This window comes from Eptatretus burgeri, chromosome 15 (assembly GCF_056783735.1).
Source record: "Eptatretus burgeri isolate ZD-2024b chromosome 15, Ebu_testis_v1, whole genome shotgun sequence".
NCBI classification, from domain to species: Eukaryota; Metazoa; Chordata; class Myxini; order Myxiniformes; family Myxinidae; genus Eptatretus; species Eptatretus burgeri.
The window spans coordinates 19,438,361-19,459,931 of record NC_140975.1 but is presented as its reverse complement, the minus strand read 5'-3'; the positions used below and the strand labels follow the sequence as shown (position 1 = coordinate 19,459,931).

General features: G+C 43.1%; 1 protein-coding gene across 6 annotated transcripts in view; it reads left to right on the top strand.

Moving 5' to 3' along the window:
* The first annotated feature begins 6,737 nt into the window (after positions 1-6,737).
* SOCS5 (suppressor of cytokine signaling 5) overlaps positions 6,738-21,571 on the top strand; it is a 43,203-nt gene continuing 28,369 nt past the window's right edge. The window contains exons 1-2 of one of the 6 annotated variants that reach the window (XM_085857007.1): positions 7,741-7,756; positions 10,718-10,791. The gene's annotated coding sequence lies outside the window, so the exon portion shown is untranslated. Of the gene's footprint in view, positions 6,990-7,302; positions 7,757-10,717; positions 10,792-21,571 lie in introns of those variants that run through there. The other 5 variants (XM_085857011.1, XM_085857010.1, XM_085857009.1 and 2 more) reach the window with 5 other exon arrangements.

Genomic DNA, 21,571 nt, shown 5'->3' with positions numbered 1-21,571 from the left:
TAGTCATTTCCTCAGTGAATGTCCTTTCCTCCCTGAACGGTATCGTCACTACATTGCAAGAGCACGCCAAGTGGCTGACATAACTGAAGTCAGACGACGAGCCTGGAGGCATAACATGTGCCCATGTGGACAAGGTAGTTAGTAACACAGATTTTACAGAACCGGCCACTTCCCTACGTGTCCAGATTCGCCAGTCTCCATATCTCAATACCTTCCACGATCGCCACACAACCCGAGTCACCATTGACAGCGGTGCCACGGGAAACCTGATTTGTGAGACAACTGTAAGAAATTTAGGAGCCAAGATTCAGAAGAGTGCGCAGTTCGCTCGTCAGGCTGATGGGTCGTCCCCTCTTCGAATTGTTGGTGAGACCAGACTGACACTGACACGTGAAGGAAGAGAATTTCAGTTTGAGGGCTTGGTCGTCAAAAATCTTGACGTGGAGGTACTGGCGGGAACGCCTTTCATGGAGTCTAATGACATCTCAATCCGCCCTGCGAAGCACCAAGTTATCCTGGGTGATGGCACCACGTAAGTGGAAGGGTCTCAGGGAAGGAGCCTTGATCGGCATGCAGTATGCCGAGCTCATGTACTACGTGCCCCACCCCACACAACTACTCTGTGGCCCGGAGAGTTTATCGAAATGGTCCTCCCAAATGACATGTCGAGTAGTGACTCGGTGTTCGCACTCGAACCTCGCACGGATGCCCCAAGTGCAAGGTCACTGTGACCAAGTGAGTTTTGGCCCCCTCCCAGTTTCATCCGCAGCATCAGCAGGAAGGTTTGGATCCCCAATTTAACGAACAAACCACGAGTTCTCAAACGTCAGGAGCAGTTTTGCCAAATCCGCCCTGTGTACATACCGGAGTACAACAAAGAACACCCAGGTGATTATACGGAGACCAGCTCCCCCAAAGTAAAATGCACCTTCACATCACCCTCAGGACACGCTCGACTGTGACCCTTGACCCTGACAACATGTTCGCTCCCGACGAACAATCAAAATTTTGTGCCCTGCTTGAAGAGTATGATGAAGTGTTTGACCCAGTGTTCCAAGGCTACAATGGTGCTGCAGGCCCCTTTGAGGCTGTTGTTAACATGGGCCCTGTTCAGCCTCCACAACGCAAAGGCCGTCTACCACAATATGCGCATGACAAGCTGTGTGAATTACAACACAAATTTGATGACCTGGAAAAACTTGGAGTCTTTGCTCGCCCTGAGGACATGGGGATTGCTGTGGAATATCTGAATCCCTCTTTCTTGATCAAGAAGCCCAGTGGCGGTTTTCGCTTCGTCACGGCCTTTGCTGATGTGGGCCGGTGCAGTAAGCCCCAACCCTCTCTTATGCCAAACATAGATTCCATCCTGCACGAAATTTCTCAGTGGAAGTATCTAATTACTACTGACCTTACGAGTGCCTTTTATGAAATTCCATTATCCCGCCAGTCCATGAAGTACTGCGGTGTAGCCACACCCTTCCGTGGAATACGTGTGTATACCAGATCTGCTATGGGAATGCCTGGATCAGATACAGCACTCGAAGAACTCATGTGCTGCGTCCTTGGTGATCTCTTAGAGAAGGGGACCGTCGCTAAACTCGCTGACGACCTCCATTGCGGTGGGGACACAGTGGACGAGCTCCTCCAAAACTGGAGAATGGTTTTACATGCTCTGTATAAATGCCGACTCCGCCTCTCTGCTACGAAAACAGTTATATGTTCTAAGAGCACCACCATCTTCGGATGGATCTGGTTTTGTGGTACTATCCAGGCCAGCCCACATTGTGTGGCTACGCTCTCCACTTATTCAGCTCCTGAGAAGGTCAGGGGAATGAGATCCTTTATCGGGTCATATAAGGTTCTCGCTTGTGTTATCCCCAACTGCTCCATTCTCTTATCCCCCTTGGATGATGCTGTGGCCGGATGCCAATCACTGGACAGAGTTGTGTGGATTGATGAGTTACATGCTGCCTTCCAGAGAGCCCAAGGCGCTCTTACTTCGACCCATACAGTTACTCTTCTTCGTCCTAGTGATCAGCTATGGATTGTGACGGATGGTTCTGTAAAAAAAACACAGTATCGGATCGACTCTGTACATCACGCGCAATGGTAGACCTCACCTTGCGGGTTTCTTTTGCGTGAAGTTATACGGGCACCAACCGACCTGGTTGTCATGTGAGGTGGAGGCCCTTTCCATCACTGCATTGGTAAAACACTTCAGTCCTTTCATTATCCAGTCGAAACATCATGCATTCATCCTCACCGATAGCAAGCCATGCGTACAAGCTTATGAGAAGCTCTGTCATGGTGAGTTTTCAGCAAGCCCTCGTATATCCACATTCTTGTCAACCGTCAGCCGTTATCAGGCAACCGTATGGCACCTTGCAGGATCTGCCAACGCCCCATCTGATTTTGCCAGCCGCAATGCACCAGACTGTACCGACACCTCCTGTCAAATTTGTACCTTCATAAGACGTGAGGAGGAGGCCGTAGTCCTGCATGTGTCAGCCCAAGACATCATTTCTGGCCGTACCAAACTGCCCTTTACCAACAGAACTGCTTGGAACGCAGTTCAGGCAGAGTGCGCAGACCTAAGTCGGACTCATGCCCACTTGGTTCAGGGCACCCACCCATCAAAGAAAGCAACCAACATCAATGGCGCCAAGCGATACCTCCAGGTCAGTTCAGTTTCCAATGATGGTCTTGTTGTAGTCCGTCGGGACAAGACCTTGTCCTCGGCGTGTGAGTGCATCATTGTCCCACGTCAGGTGGTCAATGGCTTATTTACAGCGTTACACATTCAACTGGATCATCCGAGTTGCCATGAACTCAGTTCCGTGATTCACCGCTAATTTTACGCTCTTGACTTAGACAGAGCAATCGACCAAGTCACCTCAAGGTGCCACCAGTGTGTTGCATTGCGCAGCGCACCCCACACCATTATCAAGCAGTCCACTGGAGACCCCCCCCCCCCGGTGCTGTTGGTGTATCTTTCACAGCAGATATCATCAAACGCAATCACCAGCTAATTCTTATTTTGCGAGGATGTACCACTTCCTACACTACATCGTGTATTGTGGAGAACGAAAAACACATCACTCTCCGCGATAACTTGATCCGCTTATGCATAGAGCTCCGGCCATTGGATGGACCTCCTGCTGTCATCCGCACTGATCCGGCCCCCGGCTTCACACGTCTGGTCCATGATGAGCTTCTTCAGCACCATCGGATGTGCATTGAAATTGGTCGTATTAAAAATCCCATCGCCGAGAAGGCAGTTCGTGAATATGAAGACGAACTCCTATGACAGGAGCATATGGGAGGACCAGTAACCCCACTAACCCTCGCACTAGCCACCACCAGTCTGAATTCACGAATTCATGCATGGGGCATCTCAGCCCGAGAAATGTGGTACCAGCGGGATCAGTTCACCAATCTGCAAATCCCTTTCTCGGACCGACAAATGATACAAGCTCAACACCACCTTCGCTCCATAAACCACCCCCATAGTGGGACGTCTAAGGCACCCATGGGGTCTTTCGAGGCCAATGTGTCAATGGAAGTCGGTGATTTGGTCTATTTGTACTCTGACCGCAACAAGTCATGTGCAAGAAACCGCTCCCTCGTCTGCCACAGATGGACCCTGGTACAACATATATAAGTTTGTGGGGTCCCAATTGAGGAGTGCAGATTATCGGTCAAAAAGTCTGAATGCTACAAAGTCCTGGACTATCGGAAGGATACACTTCCACTCCCTCGCAATCGGGTGCATGGTGGTTCACTGCATACCGCCGACGTTTTCCTTCAACCAGCAACAAAACCACCAGATCCCCCATTCATCCCCTATGTCCTATGAGTTGTTTTCACCCGCCAACAGTGCTGGATCCATGCCAATCCCTATCAGCCAAGTACTAGATCCTGGTTCTGGTACATCGCTGAAACTTAACACCCATGGACCTGATTGCTCCCAATCTATTGAGACCATCCGTGACACCTGTGAGGATCATCCAACAGTGTCCCCACCTGGCTGTACACCAAGATGCTCCAACCGTCTGCAACACCAGCCCAAACATTTCAAGGATTATATTTTGGATGCTTCGAACCATATTGTGGTCACAATGCTTGCATAAATACTGCCATGGGGCAGAATAATCCCCGAGACCGGAGGGCAGTCCACCCGGTGATGGTCTCAGCATAACTGACTCTAAGTGCATGATTTCTGTAACCTCCCACATGTTAAGTGACCATTTAAGGATTTTTGTTTAAGCTTACGTACTCTTCCCCAGTATTTGTTGCCAGTTACTGTCACCTACTTTCGTTATACATAACACCGAGAATGATAGCAGATGGATAAGCGTGAAAACGAAAGAAAAAGATGAAAAAAGTGGTTACGCCATTGTGTTGTTCTGTCCTGTGTATGTGTGGGCACGGGGTTATCGTACAGGGGCCATTTCGGGCAAGCATGGTTTTGACCCCGTCGGGTACATTGTGTGATGAGTGATATTAAATATAAAGTTGATTTCAACCTCATCAAGATTGGTGTTTGGCCGTGGTGCTCCGCTGGGGAATCCCGTTAACCTTTGTGGTGCTGGCCACGTGCATAATGGCCGAACCGCGCGCACTGTATGGAATGTGTTCGAAAGCAGACATGTACACCGCTCGCGAAACTTGCATGGATTTATCCATAATGATGTACCTTTGGCCCTCGCTGGCAGCAGCGGATTTTCCACGGATGGTGAACGTCTTTTCGTCTCTACGGCCAGCGAAGCTGCGATCGAGCCAGGGAATGTACAGTGTGTGTGGGCGACGTTGGCGCGCGCGGAGCGAGCGCGTTGATCAACGCTGGTCGAACGTCCGAGCGGGCATGCTGGGCCCTCGACCGGTTGCCTGGGCGTGGCCCGGGGATTTTTGCATGATGATTCGCATGCCAATTTCGGTGTGGGCGATTCATGTCATCTCGTGGGGTCGGAGCGGAATATTCCCGCTGTCTGGGATGGCCTTGCCGGAAATGAAGTGAGGTGGTTTCCAGCCAAAGTTGGCGGGCCATGTGAGGGGTCGGGGCCAATCGGAGCTCCCGATTCAGGTGATGACGTCCGCGCGGCCCCTCCCCCCGCGCGGCAGGCCCTATAAAGTTTGGAGCAGCCCTCCGCCTTTCTCTTTCTCTTTTTCCGCCTCTCTCCCACTCTTGCCTCGCCTCGTCGACACCGCCACCATCCGCCTCCTGCTGCCCGGACTCCGCATCCTCGTCTCCGCCCACACGACGTCAACCCCACCCGCCTACCTGGTCCCGCCTACCACTGTCCTCGCACCCCTTCTCCACTCAAGCTCCTTTCCGAACGCAGTCTCCACACATGCGGCTGAAGCCAGAGACGACGCGCCCATCAAAGATCGTAAACAGCAATCTGAGAAAACAGCGTCCGCAATGTAAAACCTTCTTCTGCACATGCTAACTACCTCAGAAGGTGCATTTGACACAAAAAATGTAACAAGAAACATTGTATCTATCTATAATTCCAGCAATCTCTGTGTGTGTGTCTGTCTGTCTGTTTGTCTGTCTGCGACCGCCGTTTCTTGACGACCGCCGGTCCGATCTCATTGAAACTTGCCAGGAATATTGCCGGGGACCCCCGGATGTGCCTTTTCAAGGTTTTATATCGATCGGACGAGCGGTTCCCAAGTTATGGCCATTTTATTGCTTTTTCAGTGTTGATCAGGTGAATATATGGCAGCTGAAGGTGTCGTTCCACCTTCTCACCTTATCATGCCATTTTTCCACAAATTATTAATAACCAGACGACCACCGGTCCGATCTGATTGAAACTTGCCAGGAATATTGCCGGGCCCCCGTGGATGTGCCTTTTCAAGGTTTGATATCAATCGGACGAGCGGTTCCCAAGTTACGGCCATGTATCTGTCAACCAATGACAGGACACGGTGATATGACGTCGCGAATGACGTCACAATTAATGTTTATTTAATTTTTTGGAGTTTTTTTGCATGATTGTCACAATTCTTCTTCTTCTTCGTTTGGTATGAGGTCACAATCGACACTGGGGACCTGAGTATGTGCCTTTTCAAAGTTTGATATCGTTCTTCCTCATCCATTTCAGCTGTTTCCCAAGTGTTTCCCAAGGTTTGAAAGCTGTTCTTTCCCAAGTTTTGAATTAATTCATTAATCCCAAGGTTTGATTATTATTTAATTATTCATTTATTTAATTCTTTTCTCCAAGGTTTGATTATTATTCAAATTATTAATTAATCCCAAGGTTTGAAATTTCCCGAGGGAAACAGCTGTTTCCCAAGGGTTTGAAAGCTGTTTTTTTTCCCAAGGTTGAAATTAATTGTTGTGCTTGCTAGACATTTGTCAATACATTTACAGCGAGAGGGGAGGGAGAGAGGGGGGCGAGAGAGAGGGGGCGTCACAATTCTTCTTCGTTTGATATGACGTCACAATTGATGCTGGGGACCTGATACTGCAGGCACGAAGCTGCACATACTGGCACGCACCTACGGACCCGCATTAGTATAAAGAAATTCTATAAATCACATTGTGAATACCGGATATATTGACGTCCTAACGAACCATGACTTGAGAAACTTCGCGCGGAGCGCGGGTTTGGCTCGAATCACGTGTTTTCAACAGAATATGGGGCGTGGTTTGTACATTAATCTGACGTCACCCCTGCCAGCCACTTGGCCAATAGCAAGGCAGTTGCCAGGCGAAGCTTCTTGGCTTCGATGATCTTTCGACGTTTCCGTTTTCCTTTCGCTGTTTTTATTTCTCTTCAGTTCGTGTCTTTTTTTTTCGCATTCAAAGTCAGCGACGTTTAATGTATTATTTTTCCAAATAGCGTCGAATTGCATTGCTGTGAAAATTCCTCGTACGTAATTCTTTTTGTAATACATGCGGGATCCCTTGATGATGATTTTTTACCGGGTGTTGAATGCCATTTATTTCGTCCAAACGTTCTCAAGAGAAAAAGTCTGAGGTCAGGAAATGATATGATGTCATTCATTCATTTTATTTATTTATTATTTATTAGTTTTTTTTTTTTTTTTCCACTGCCAATGGTTTGCAAGCATAATTCACCTCGACCTCATATTTGCGATTGGACCCTGTGAAGCATCACTTTACATTTTTGTGATTGCTATCTGTTTGCGAGTTACAGTCAAAATGTGTTCAAGTTTTTATTCCCTTTTCCCGTTCGGAAGCTTGACGATGATCAATTTCTTGATCGGCTTCGGTAAACGGCGAAGCCTTTTTGTGGAGCCGCTGATACTGCATGACCACTTCCTGTTGCCGTAGCCAATGGGTGAGCAGTGATCTGGGCTTCCGGCGAGCTGGTGGATCCTTCGCCATTTCGGCCTAAACACCAGCTGGACTCGTTCGTTCTCGGTTTTTTTTTCTTTTCTTCTCTGCTTGATCGTCGTCGCTCCGGTTGCTTCATCCGTCTTCCCACTCCGTTTCAGTGCTGGCGTCTCTCTGGAAATCACCTCACTCTTTCCCTCATCGCCGCGTCGCGCTCCCCCTTCCCCTTTCCCTCAAACCCCTCCGGTACAGCACGCTTCTCATCTTGTTTCATCGTGGTACATTGTGTCTTTGTGTTTTCGTTTCTCCGGCTTTCCTTCGTGTTGCCATCATTTTCGTCGTCGTCGTCGTCGTCGTCGTCGTCGTCGTCGTCGTCGTCGTCGTCGTCGTCGTCGTCGTCGTCGTCTTGCTGCTTCCACAGACTGGTATCGTTACTACTGTCTCACGGTGCGATTCTCTCGTAGGATTAGGAGCAGATATCATGATTCTGTCCAGTCGTGGTTTGGGGTGGAGAGTGCAAATTTACATCTCCAAGACCAAAAAAATTATATATAATAGGTTACAAATTTACAATGTACACATGTGAAGGTATAAACTTGTACTAAAAGAGGTGGATGACATCGACAGGACATTGATTTTGGTGTGCTAACTGCCGTGGGGAAGCAAGAAGCTTGCCCCGTGACGTCATTCTGATGAAGGGTTAACGCCCGAAACGTCAGCTTCTTGCTTTCCACGGCAGTTAGAATACCTCCAACGTCCTGTCGATTTCATCGATTGTTCTACCTGCCCAGCGATGCAGATCGACACTCACCTTCACCAGCAAGACTGGTTCTTCATTCCACTGGAAAGAGGTGTTTGAGATCTGTGGTAGGAATGGAAGGGTGATCATTCGGAGAAATATGATTTATGGAGACTAGGTGAGTGAGGAACAAATGGATATTTATATTGGGGGCGAAACACGACAGCATTGCAGAGAGATGAACCGCACTGAAGGTAGGGAAGCGATAAATGGTAACGGTTAAGGTGTTTTGACTGGTTGTGGGATGGTGGTTGTTTGTATATCAAGCCGAGGCTCATGGAAGAGCTAAAACGCAGAACAGAAAGAGCCTGGTGGAAAGTGGGGAAACGTGCCAATATCAGGGTAGAGGGACATTTGGAAGAAGAATGGGTGAAATAAAGGACAGGAAGGTGAAGGGAGGAGGACATGGGGGTGGTGGGTGGACAGGCTAGATGCAAACTGAAATGAAGCAAGAAGGGTGCTGAAGGAAGAGGAAAGGAAAATGGTGAACGAAACGTCAATGGAACACAAAATGAAGAGGGCAGAAAACACAATAACCTGGAAAGTAATGGCTGGGCTTGGGGAGGGTTAAAAGATCATGAACTGGATTGGTTCCGAGGTGGAACACCCTTCTTGAAAAGAGGTAAACAACTACCCAGAATGATGTGTGTAGGAGGCAAATTTATCACTAATTAGCAGTTTAAACACAATAATGACGTTCTGGGAAGAGGGCGATGAGTTTAGAGATGCTTGAAGACGAAAGAGGAAGCATTTTCAAGTTTCGTAAGAAAACAAAATGCACAAAGAAGAAAATGAGACGTTTAAATGGGTATTGCTATTATGTTTCGTGGAGATGCATGCAGGCTGAACAGTTAGAGGTAATGGTAGTTTTTGTAGTCTGTATTTTAAAAAAAAAAATTACGTTGTCTTTCTGAGCAATAAATGCTTACCAAATGCACTCACATTTTGCATTGGAGATTGAGAAATAATGTTTTCGTATGAAATGTCAATTTACGGTCTGAGAACCCATGTCCACTCGTGTCACTGAAAATCCAATGCCACTCTAAATGCTGTGCCTGTCTGTCCCACCCTCAAACACAGAAACTCTTCTCAGGGAGAAAAAAAAATTAGTAAAAGTTGTTCAAATTGATTCAAACCCGTGGGGACAATTACAATTTTTTTTTTTTCAATCGGATAAGAAATTGTACTGGGCGGTGAATAGGCAACAGCTGCTGCTTCGATCACTCCTGAATTTTTTTTAATTTTGTTTTGTTTTTGTTTTTTAATTAAATATATGAACTCCCATTTTTGAGCTCTTTCAACCAGCGCAATAATTGTGTATATATATATATATATATATATATATATATATATATATATATATATATATATATATATATATATATATATATATATATATATATATATATGGTGGTATTTGTACAACAGGCTTCTGCGAGTAATGTCATAATGGGTGACAATTATGACAGCCATGGACAATAACTCGCATATTGACCACAGATGTTTGCAACAACCCCTCCTTAATGTAATAAAAAGAAGGGCTGGCATATGTGGAAGCTGTAACATAAATGTAAATAATAGTGAGAGACTTGTATACATTTACATGTATTTCAATAATACTTGTATACATGGTTGATATGACTATGAAAACCAACTCTTCAAATGTGATTTGAACCTGATTTCATCGTATGATGAACTGTTTTCCCAGGTGGCAACACCAAACAGAGCAACGTAATTTACATTTAGACTTTTTGGGGATACTTACTTTGCAGATTAGATTTACTTCAACTACTACATCTTTACCTCTGCCACCGAATGTGGATGGAGGTTATGTTTTCACCCCTGGTTTGTCTGTGAATGGGATATCTTTAAAAAGTTGTGGACAGATTCAGACTAAATTTGGTGGACAAGTTCGGAGTGTGACGAGAACGAATTGATTCAACTTTGGTGAATATCTGGATCTAAGAATTATTTTTATTATTTTTTAAAGTGATTCTTCACCATTGAGCGATGGGGCCCAAAATGATATATAGCGTGCTATTTCAAAAAGTTGTGGTCGAGTTTTGACAAAACTTGGGGGATCAGTTGGATACGTGACAATAACCAACTGATTAGAGTTTGGAGGCTGGATCCAGATCCAGCCTATCAGTGGGATACAAGATGTAAACTGGTCAGCCTGGTGGAGGTATGTGCTCTACCCAGTGTCGTTCTAGTTATTAATTCTGCAAGGATAGGTGAATAATTGCGTGGGGGACACGTGGGGTTTGAATCGACTAAGATGAGGTTAATTGTGATTTGTTGCGGAAATGTGGATGTGATGAGGTCAAAGATTCGGAGAATAGATTGCATATACCTGGAGGAGTTTTTGAAAAAAGAAATTTGAGTCGGGCAAGCCCAGGCTTAAACTTGATCTGCTGGCTCACACGCACACCCTCTGGGCAACCGGAAGGATGTACCTCGTGCTCAAAAGTACACCTGTCTCTCTACCCACCCACCCACTTGCACATCCACTTACCTGCCTGCCAATTCACCCTTTTCCAAGACCAGTGTCGAACTTCCTGCTTGCCTGACTTTTCTCCACACGTTCTTCCCTGTTCCCCTGGCCCCAGTCTTTGCCTTGAGCTTTTGCCAGGCCTGCATTCTTTGGCTCCTTGGTCTGAAAAAAAAAAAGCTGCCGCAAAAGGTTCCAAACTGCCTGTCTCTTTTTCTTCCTCTTGCACCTCATTCCTTCAACATTGGTATTGTTCTTACTGCTTGTCTCATCACCCTCATTTTGTTGATTGTGCTTTTGTTCTTTGTCATTGTTGGCTATACAAGCATCAGTAATGTTTAAAATTTACATGAGAGCCTGATTGTGTTTGGTATTTCATCCGGCAAGTTGCACACGCACACACACGCACACACGCGCACACACGCGCACACACACGCGCACACACACGCACACACACGCACACACACGCACACACACGCACACACACGCACACACACGCACACACACGCACACACACGCACACACACGCACACACACGCACACACACGCACACACACGCACACACACGCACACACACGCACACACACACACACACACATCAGGATTGTGCAGGATTCTTAACCCGTTAATTGAAGTTTATTTTTGAAATGGCTCTTGCTCTCTGGTAAGGTTGTTTGTTTGGTATATGGGAATGGCTATTATGTTGAGTTAGACCTCAAGTGTACTAAGGACAAGGACACTTGGTGCAGTTTCCTGAACATTGCAACAGAGTTCTTTGGCTTGTTCTAATTACCAAATGCCTTTCTTATGTTTTTCCCTAATAGTGAAACGGCATGGAAGCTCGCTGAGTTTCATGCCAGATCTTGGTTAATGCGTGGGCGGTAGCTGTTTCTTCGGGTAACTGTATCTACATAGGTGGGGGAATTGTGGTCAGAGGCATTCTATTTGAGTCTTCATTGGTTGAGCTGATTGATGTTTATTCCTCACTTCGTTTTGTACACATTGATTTATGAGGACAAACCAGTCTTGATCTGTTCAAAAATCGCACCTGTGTTTGAAGGAAGTGGTGCAGTTTTGCATTTCCTTCTCGTGATGCTAGGTTGTTGGAGCTCCCGATTGACACCTTAAAAAATTTTTTTGATTAACAGACGGATAGACCTCCCAAATATTGAAGCGGGGACACCGCTTAAAAAACAAACAAAAGAAAGCAAACACGATCCTCCTGAAATATATTTTGTCAGTAAACATGGTAAAATTTCAAATATTTTACAATAAGAACATCCTTATTTTTTTACCTACGACATGTCACAGTTCTTCAAGAGCTTCGTGTTGTTCTTGTTGGGGGTTCTTGTTGCAGGTCGATTTTTGAAATGTGCACCCATTTGTCGGACAACTGCCGCACCACACCCACATCTGTTGCTTGACTCCACCCACCATATCACCCAGACAAAATTATATGGTCGCCATCTTGGTTTTTTTGGTGGACCTAACACATTGGGCCTGTAGGCCTCTGATTATACACTGCTCAGGTTTGTTGCGTCAGATTTCCATTGGCTTTGTTTTGGTTGAGTGTTACTCACGATAAGGGACCCTGAAAAATCAAGTCATATATCGAATAAAAATTATTAGTAAGGTTTAATCAGGCCTGCACCTCCCTAAAAAAATAGCATTACTCTATTTTTGACCATGTGACAAATCGGCTCGTTCTGATAAACCGTGGCCGACGTTGACATGGATAAGAGGTTTCGAGTTAATATTATAATAGTGCAGTAAATGTGTTTCCCAATCGTGCTCTTCATCTTTAAAGAGTTCTTCAAATGTGCCTTTTCCCAATCGGTCCATTGCAGGATTTTTAAAGCCAATTCATAATGAAGGTCCCGTGCCTCGAATTACCACGCACAGGTTTTTATGGACATAAGGTTTATTATAACAGAGAGGGACACACACACACACACACACACACACACACACACACACACACACACACACACACACACACACACACACACACACACACACACACACACACACACACACACACACACACACACACACACACACACACACACACACACACACACGGTATGTAGAGTAATCCACTGGCACATCTGAAGAAATTTCAATATCCCAGTCCCACAAAAACTCATGGAACCATGAAACAAAAGCAATCATTGAAAAGGACATAATGCTCACTTACAACCTGATGATCCCATCAAGCATGAACATAGAAAATGAAGCACTGCGACCGGACATAGTACTCATACAAAAAGGAAAATAAGGCATTGCTATGAATTTTCAGTACCCAGTGATTTTGGTCCAAATAACGTGGAAATCAAGAAAATGACCAGGTACCAAGACCTCAAGAATGAAGTGAAAAGATCATGGAAGTTGAAGTGCCAAAATTGTACTGGTGATAATTGGAACAATGGTGGTGATGAAGAAGAACCTCACAAAGATCCTACAAACCATCCCTGGGAATATTACCACAAACAAACTACAGTTTGAGGCTGTCAAGAGCTCAGTGACGATGCTGAAAAGAGCCCTCGGAACAAAACTCTTAGAACAACACAAGTTCACAACACAGCCCATGAATCACAATCCTTCACCGAAACGAAGTGGATACATCCAGTTCTGGAAGGACTCCATTCCACCTTCCAAAACCCAAATGATGAAGATGATGACTCTCACTCTCACTCTCACCCTCACCCTCACTCTCACTCTCACTCTCTCTCACACACACACACACACACACACACACACACACACACACACACACACACACACACACACACACACACACACACACACACACACACACACACACACACACACACACAAAATCATCCCCTGTTTAGAATCACGATGAATGTTATCTATGTAATCTTATTCATTCACATGGGAACATACGACAGCCATGGCACAAGGTTAATGAAACAGATTAGAGAATGTAATTTGAGCTGTAGGTAATGCTATTTTTTTATTCTCAGACCCAGCTTTCAACACATAGACATGTGGGACATGAGCAAAGATAAGGTAGTTTAGTGGACAGAGGAGGTGAAATAAATAAATAAATATATATATATATATATATATATATATATATATATATATATATATTCTTGTTCTATAAGGCAGATTCATATTGGGGAGAATGGATTAAAGAGGAAAAGAAACATCAATTAACTTAAGGACTTTACTATGAGCAACTGGTATTGCCAAGAACATTCTCATTGTGGAAAGCTACCTATTCTTATTTTTCATTTCACACAATTAGAAAAATATATATATATATATATATATATATATATATATATATATATATATATATATATATATATATATATTTGTATATTAGGGTGGTCCAAGAAAGTCTAAAAAAATAGAATGTTGCTCCACAAGCTTAAAATTATTCTAATATGATCCAATAACGCGCATAAAATGTTTTAGCTTGATCGCAGGTGATTTAGAGGTCGCTCCATTTGACGACTTTTAGTCTCATGACTTGAATAAATTAGGGTATGGTCAGGTACGATTACGGGTACTTCTGGATGTCCGAGGTGGAAATGGAGTGCATTTCGAACTCTATGGGGTCGATTTACTCTAAGAAATGACTGTACCGCCATTGAATTCACTACAATTTCGAAAATATGACTGAAAACAAGATTTATCATTACTGGAGTTGAGTAACTAATCCTACTCATTTCGATATTTTCTGATCTATAATTAATTTGTTGTCCGTCTAAACATTTCTTAGAGTAACTCGACCCTACTGAGTTCGAAAATGCAGTCCATTTTCACCTAGGAAATTCAGAAGTGTACGGATTCGCATCTCACCATACCCTAATTAACCTCTGCCATCGAAGATGGACGGAGGTTACTGTTTTCACTCCTGTCTGTTTGTTACTTACGAAATCTAAAGATTTCGTAAGTATATTGATGCCTTCCGTTTCTGTTTGTTTGTTTGTTACTTACGAAATCTAAAGATTTCGTAAGTATATTGATGCCTTCCGTTTCTGTTTGTTACGAAATCTTTAGATTTCGTAAGTATATTGATGACTTCCGTTTCTGTTTGTTTGTTTGTTACTTACGAAATCTAAAGATTTCGTAAGTATATTGATGACTTCCGTTTCGGTTTGTTTGTTTGTTTGTTTGTTTGTTTGTTTGTTTGTAGGCAGGATAACTCGAGAACGGAAGAAGCTACCAATGTAAAATTACACCACGTGATTCAGGAGGGTGATGGCTAGTGCTGATTAGATTTTGGTCAAAATCGGTCAAAGGTCAAGGTCACAGTGAGGTCAAGCATCCAAAAAATGATAACTCGAGAACGGAAGAAGCTATCAATGTCAAATTACACCACGTGATTCAGGAGGGTGATGGCTTGTGCTGATTAGATTTTGGTCAAAATCGGTCAAAGGTCAAGGTCACAGTGAGGTCAAACATAATTCCGTAAATTCATGTGGAGAAATGGAGTATTTTTGCTTCGCTCGACGTTACGAGTTCGTTTTAACTTCGATTTTAATTTTGTCTTCGGTTTTTGCGATTGCTTAGGACGTTTAAAACTCGGTTGTCGAAATTCTGGTAAAAATCGGATGTTTTGGAGACTTTTTAAGATTGTGTAAAAAATATTTCACTCGACGCGTCACAGTCGTCCCATGATGCAGTGCGCTCGAGCAGACGCGTCGTTGAGTGACGTTAAGGTTTTGCGTGGAGAAATGGAGATTTTTTGCTTCGCTCGACGTTACGAGTTCGTTTTAACTTCGATTTTAATTTTGTCTTCGGTTTTTGCGATCGCTTAGGATGCTTAAAACTCGGTTGTCGAAATTCTGGAACAGCGATGAATAACTGATATATATAATAAATAATAAGTCTTTTATCAGATTCTTCTGAAAAGTAATACACCAATTATCTGGCATATCCTGCTGGTACTGAATCACTTTTTTAAAAATAAAAACAAAAAAATGGAATTTTTATAAGAAATCTAGTTTTTGTCTTGGTCTCATTATCTGCAAACCACAGTGTAAAATCGTAGACCACAATGAATTCAGAATTCAAGCTCCCCTTGGGCTTCTGACTGATTCATGCTTTTATTAGACAAGGTCAGAGGTCAAGTTGACGATTTCGTAAGTACCAGTCTATGACTGCTTGTTTGTTTGTTTGTAGGCACGATAAGCTACCAATGTAAAATTACACCACGTGATTCAGGAGGCTGATGGCTAGTGCTGATTCGATTTTGGTCAAAATCGGTCAAAGCTCAAGGTCACAGTGAGGTCAAACATCCAAAAAATGATAACTCGAGAACGGAAGAAGCTTCCAATGTCAAATTACACCAAGTGATTCAGGAGGGTGGTGGCTCGCGCTGATTAGATTTTGGTCAAAATCGGTCAAAGGTCAAGGTCACAGTGAGGTCAAACATCCAAAACATTCAATTTTTGATGGTTTGGTACAGAATCATCGTAGAAACTTCTGGTTTGCGTCGCTACCTTCTCAAGAGACAGCTTTTATTTTATTTACGAAACTTGGTGGGGGGATTAGGTATGGTCCAAGGATCATGCCATTAGATTTTGGACTTGGTCCAAATTCTAATATGGCCGATATGGCGGCCATTTTGAAAAAAATATTTGAATTTTTGTTTTTGCATTTCTACATGTTTTAAGTGATTTCCAACCATAAATAAATAAATTTGTTAGAGAAAAAAAGAACAATTTTGCAACTTTTTTTCAAAAAAATTTCGATTTTATTTGAAAAATATTTGAATTTTTTTTTTTTTTTGCATTTCTACATGTTTTAAGTGATTTCCAACCCCTCCAAAAAAATTTGTTAGAGAAAAAAAAAGAAATTTTGCACCTTTTTTTTTTCCAAAAAAAATTTCGATTTTTTTTTGGGGGGGGCATTTCTGCATGCGCGTCAATCTAGTTTAGTTTATTCAATCGTTGTTCAGTGGAGTATGATCCGTTTTGACCGAACAATAGGATTTTAGGTTCATTTAAGTGACCCAGCAGTATTGGCGGCGGAGGTTTTGCACTCGACCGAGTGCTCCCCCTCAAGTTAACCTCTGCCATCGAAGATGGATGGAGGTTACTGTTTTCACCCCTTTCTGTTTGTTATCTTGCCAAAACGAAGTTTTTGCAAGATATGTTAGTCAGCTTGTATGTTTTTTATTTTAATTTTTTTATTTTTATCTTGCCAAAACAAAGTTTTTGCAAGATATGTTAGTCAGCTTGTATGTTTTTTTTATCTTTTATTTTTTGTTTGTCTGTAATCACGTATCGATCACTCTGCAGAGCACAGTTATCATTGGAAATTTTTGTAACTTCGCATATCAGAGTCCTATAGAGGTCCCTTTCAGCGCATAAAATTTTCAAGGTCAAAGGTCAAGGTGACTTTGTCGCAAATCAGGGGAGTCGACGAAACCCTTATTTTTTCAATAATTTTGATCGGATCGTCTTCAAACTTCATGGGAATATAGTTCATGGTCTGGCGCTCAGCTGATTAATTTTTGGTGGCGATCGGCCTTGACCTTCATGGTTAGCGCTGGAGGTCGAAAGTTTTTGACCCCAAGGTCAAATTTTGAAGTCTTCGATACCATATCGAGTAATACCTCATATGAAAGCGCTTGATAAGTGCTTTCCAGATCTGTGAAAAGTTTGACGCTATGACGTCATTTATGACGTCATGACGAAAAAAGGGATTTTTCATGAAAATTTTATTTCCTCAGTTCTCGTCAAAATCTATTGATATTTCATGAACAACGGTCCTGGAGAGATACCATTAACCGTACGAAAATATAAAGGTCAAGGTCAAAGGTCTAGCTCACAAAAAGGTCAAGCAAGGTCGACGAAACCCTTATTTTTTTTTGAGTAACTTTAATCGAATAAATAAGTCACTCATGTTCACATTTTGGAAAGATACTGGTCACCCTGGGGGTGACATTGTTTTTTTTTTTGTTTGTTTGTTTGTCTGTAATCACGTATCGATCACTCTGCAGAGCACAGTTATCATTGGAAATTTTTGTAACTTCGCATATCAGAGGCCTATAGAGGTCCCTTTCAGTGCACAAAATTTTGAAGGTCAAGGTCAAAGGTCAAGGTCACTTTGTCGCAAATCAGGGGAGTCGACGAAACCCTTACTTTTTTGAGTAATTTTGATCGGATCGTCTTCAAACTTCATGGGAATATAGTTCATGGTCTGGCGTTCAGCTGATTAATTTTTGGTGGCGATCGGCCTTGACCTTCATGGTTAGCGCTGGAGGTCGAAAGTTTTTGACCCCAAGGTGAAATTTTGAAATCTTAGATACCATATCGAGTAATACCTCATATGAAAGCGCTTGATAAGTGCTTTCCAGATCTGTCAAAAGTTTGACGCTATGATGTCATTTGATGACGTCATGACGAAAAAAGGGATTTTTCATGAAAATTTTATTTCCTCAGTTCTCATCAAAATCTCTTGATATTTCATGTACAACGGTCCTGGAGAGATACCATTAACCGTACGAAAATGTCAAGGTCAAAGGTCAAGGTCACAAAAAGGTCAAGCATCAAGGTCGACAAAACCCTTATTTTTTGAGTAACTTTAATCGAATAAATAAGTCACTCATGTTCACATTTTCGCAAGATACTGGTCACCCTGGGGGTGACATTGGTTTTTATTTGTTTGTTTGGTTGTGAACAGTATTACGGAAAAACTCCTCGATGGATTTCGACGAAACCTGGTGGGGGCGGGGGGTTAGGTCTGGTCCAAGGATCATTCCATTAGATTTTGGACTTAGTCCAAAATCCAATATGGCCGCCAAGGCGGCCAATTTGAAAAAATATTTGAATTTTTTTTTTTTGCATTTCTACATGTTTTAAGTGATTTCCAACCCCCCCTCCCCCCAAAAAAAAAATTGTTAGAGAAAAATTTTTTGCAACTTTTTTCAACAAAATTTCGATTTCTTTTTTTCCATTTCTACATGTTTTAAGTGATTTCCAACCCCCCCCCCCACAAAAAAAATTTGCAAATTTTTTTCAACAAAATTTCGATTTTTTTTTTAGCATTTCTACATGTTATCAGTGATTTCCAACAAAAAAACGTGCCAAAATTATAATTGCGGCTGATTTTGGAACTTCAAGTGGATATACCCACATAAAATCAATTTCTGTCTCAAGGAATCTAGTTATGACGAATTAATTGAGAATGTAAAAGTTAAAAGGGAAAGTTGCAAACTATAACTCTGTGAGTACTGTTGACGTCAAATTGAATGAATAGGATATCAGGTTCACTTGAGTGACCTCGCAGTATTGGCGGCGGAGGTTTTGCACCCTACCGAGTGCTCCCCCTCTAGTTTAATATAATAATAACTAAATAAATAACTAACATGTTTTTCGTGAATCATTGAATCTAAAACACTGGATGTTGGGCCGGCTAGTTAAGTTCAGGCGGGAGTGGAGACAGCAATAGAGGTGGAGATGATAGTGGTATTTGGTAAATGAGACAAAATATTCTAATAGTTTGTAATTCCATTGATTGAAAAATTAGGATATGGTGAGATGTGAATCCGTACACTTCTGAACTTTCTCGGTGAAAATGGACTGGATTTTCGAACTCAGTGGGGTCAATTTACTCTAAGAAATGTTTAGACGGACCACAAATTAATTATAGATGAGAAAATATCGAAATGAGTAGGATTAGTTACTCAACTCCAGTAATGATAAATCCTGTGGTCATATTTTCAAAATGGTAGTGAATTCAATGTCGGTGCAGTCATTTCTTTGAGTAAATCGACCCCATAGAGTTCGAAAATGCACTCCATTTCCACCTCGGACATCCAGAAGTACCCTTAATCGTACCTGACCATACCCTAATTTATTCAAGTCATGAGACTAAAAGTCGTCATATGGAGCGACCTCAAAATCACCTCCAATCAACTTAAATTTTTTATGTGCATTATTGAATCATAGTGGAATAATTTAAGGCTTGTGGAGACATCTGATTTTTATTTTTTTTTGCTGTTTTTGGACCACCCTAATGTGTATATATATATATATATATATATATATATATATATATATATATATATATATATATATATATATATATATATATATATATATATGTATATATATATGTATATATATATATATATATGTATATATATATGTATGTATATATATATATGTATATATATATGTATATATATATGTATATATATATGTATATATATATATATATGTATATATATATATATATATATATATATATATATATATATATATACACATACATATTTGCATTCAACATACAGATATCCCAAAAGTCAGTTATGTCATTAAGTATGTGTGTCGTTGGATCCCCTTCATTTTGTCCAGTGGGAGAATCAAAGGCGTGCGTTTCGATTTCTTTAGTTAGGTTATGACATCTAATAAACCATCCCATCTGCATGATCCCTTCAGCCCATCATGCTCCATCACTACCCAATGGCTGCTCGTACCTTGACTTGCCGAGAGGGGGTCTCACGGTTCCAGTTCTGGGCTCCCATGAACGTTGTAACTCTTGTACGATGACCTCCGCGGCGCTGACACTGTTACTTGTCGAGAGCGAAGCCATGTGGAGGAGTAACTGGGGTCTCCTGGCAGGGGCAGAGGCCCCACCCCGGAAAGGTGGGCCAGAGGACCCTGTCCAATCAGAGGCGGACAGCGAGGTGCGTTTTCACCAAGGGACCCTCCCCGTGAAGAGAGGCCAATAGATCTCCGAGACTCTGTCAAAAGGATCCGGTCGAGTTTGCTTTCACGGTGGCCGTAACGGGTCGAGTTTGCTTTCACGGTGGCTGTAATGGGTCGAGTTTGCTTTCACGGTGGCTGTAATGGGTCGAGTTTGCTTTCACGGTGGCTGTAATGGGTCGAGTTTGCTTTCACGGTGGCTGTAATGGGTCGAGTTTGCTTTCACGGTGGCTGTAATGGGTCGAGTTTGCTTTCACGGTGGCTGTAAGCAGTCAGTTTTGTTTCACGGTGGCTGTACGGGGTTCTGGAGTTTCACGGTGGTTGCTACGAGGAGTTGCAAGGAAGGACAGAGCGACCCTGACCTCCCTCCGTGGACCCTGATTGTTCACCACCCAAGCTCCGCCACGAACCTCGAGTCCCTACGTGTGACTGGGGACCGGACCAACGACCTTTGTCAGGTGCCGCATCGCAGAGCACGCCCTTCCTCCGACGGTCAGGTACACCACCGAACTCTGACCCCCAGCTTGTCTCTCTCCACGACTGCGGGGTTCCAATAAAGACTGGGTTTCTTTTCATTTTGTGTGTGGGCCTGTCTTGCAAGTAGATCTGAATAAGTGTTTTTGCTCATTGTAAATATTCCTTCTTGCATATTCGCGTTGTCTTGCCTTTGTCTTTTTATTGTAAATAAACATTTGTAGAAATATTCCCAGTCAGTTTCTCTCCCTTCTTGAATTGGTCCAGCATGGTTCGGATCTGAGTTTAGGCAGGGTTTTATCCCCGGTAATCCGTTCATTCCAGCCGGCACGGCTTCGGGAGTTTCCGCTCGGCTGCACCCGAACGTTGGGAGTCGGTAGTTGGAACTCTACCACAGTCGGTAGAGTGACCCGGTTCGAGCAAGACGTGCCGAGGGCGTGGTTTCCCTGGTAGTCGAAATCGCGTAGTTAATGAGGTAAATTGGTTATTGACAAATAGACCCTACGCTACGCAGTTGAAATGTTGGCGACCACAGTCGGTTAAGCGACCCGCCGGCTCGCGGAGTTATCCGAGCAACGGCCTACAATTCCCGGGAGTTTGGTGGGAGACAACGCAAGCTTTCCCCACCTCATGGTCGTTCTCGCCACCGACCCTCAGCCCACAACAATATATACATATACATGTATATATACAGTGGGGAGAACAAGTGTTTGATACACTGCCGATTTTGCAGGTTTTCCCACTTGCAAAGCACATAGAGGTCTGTATTTTTTTTTATCATCGGTACACTTCAACTGTGAAAG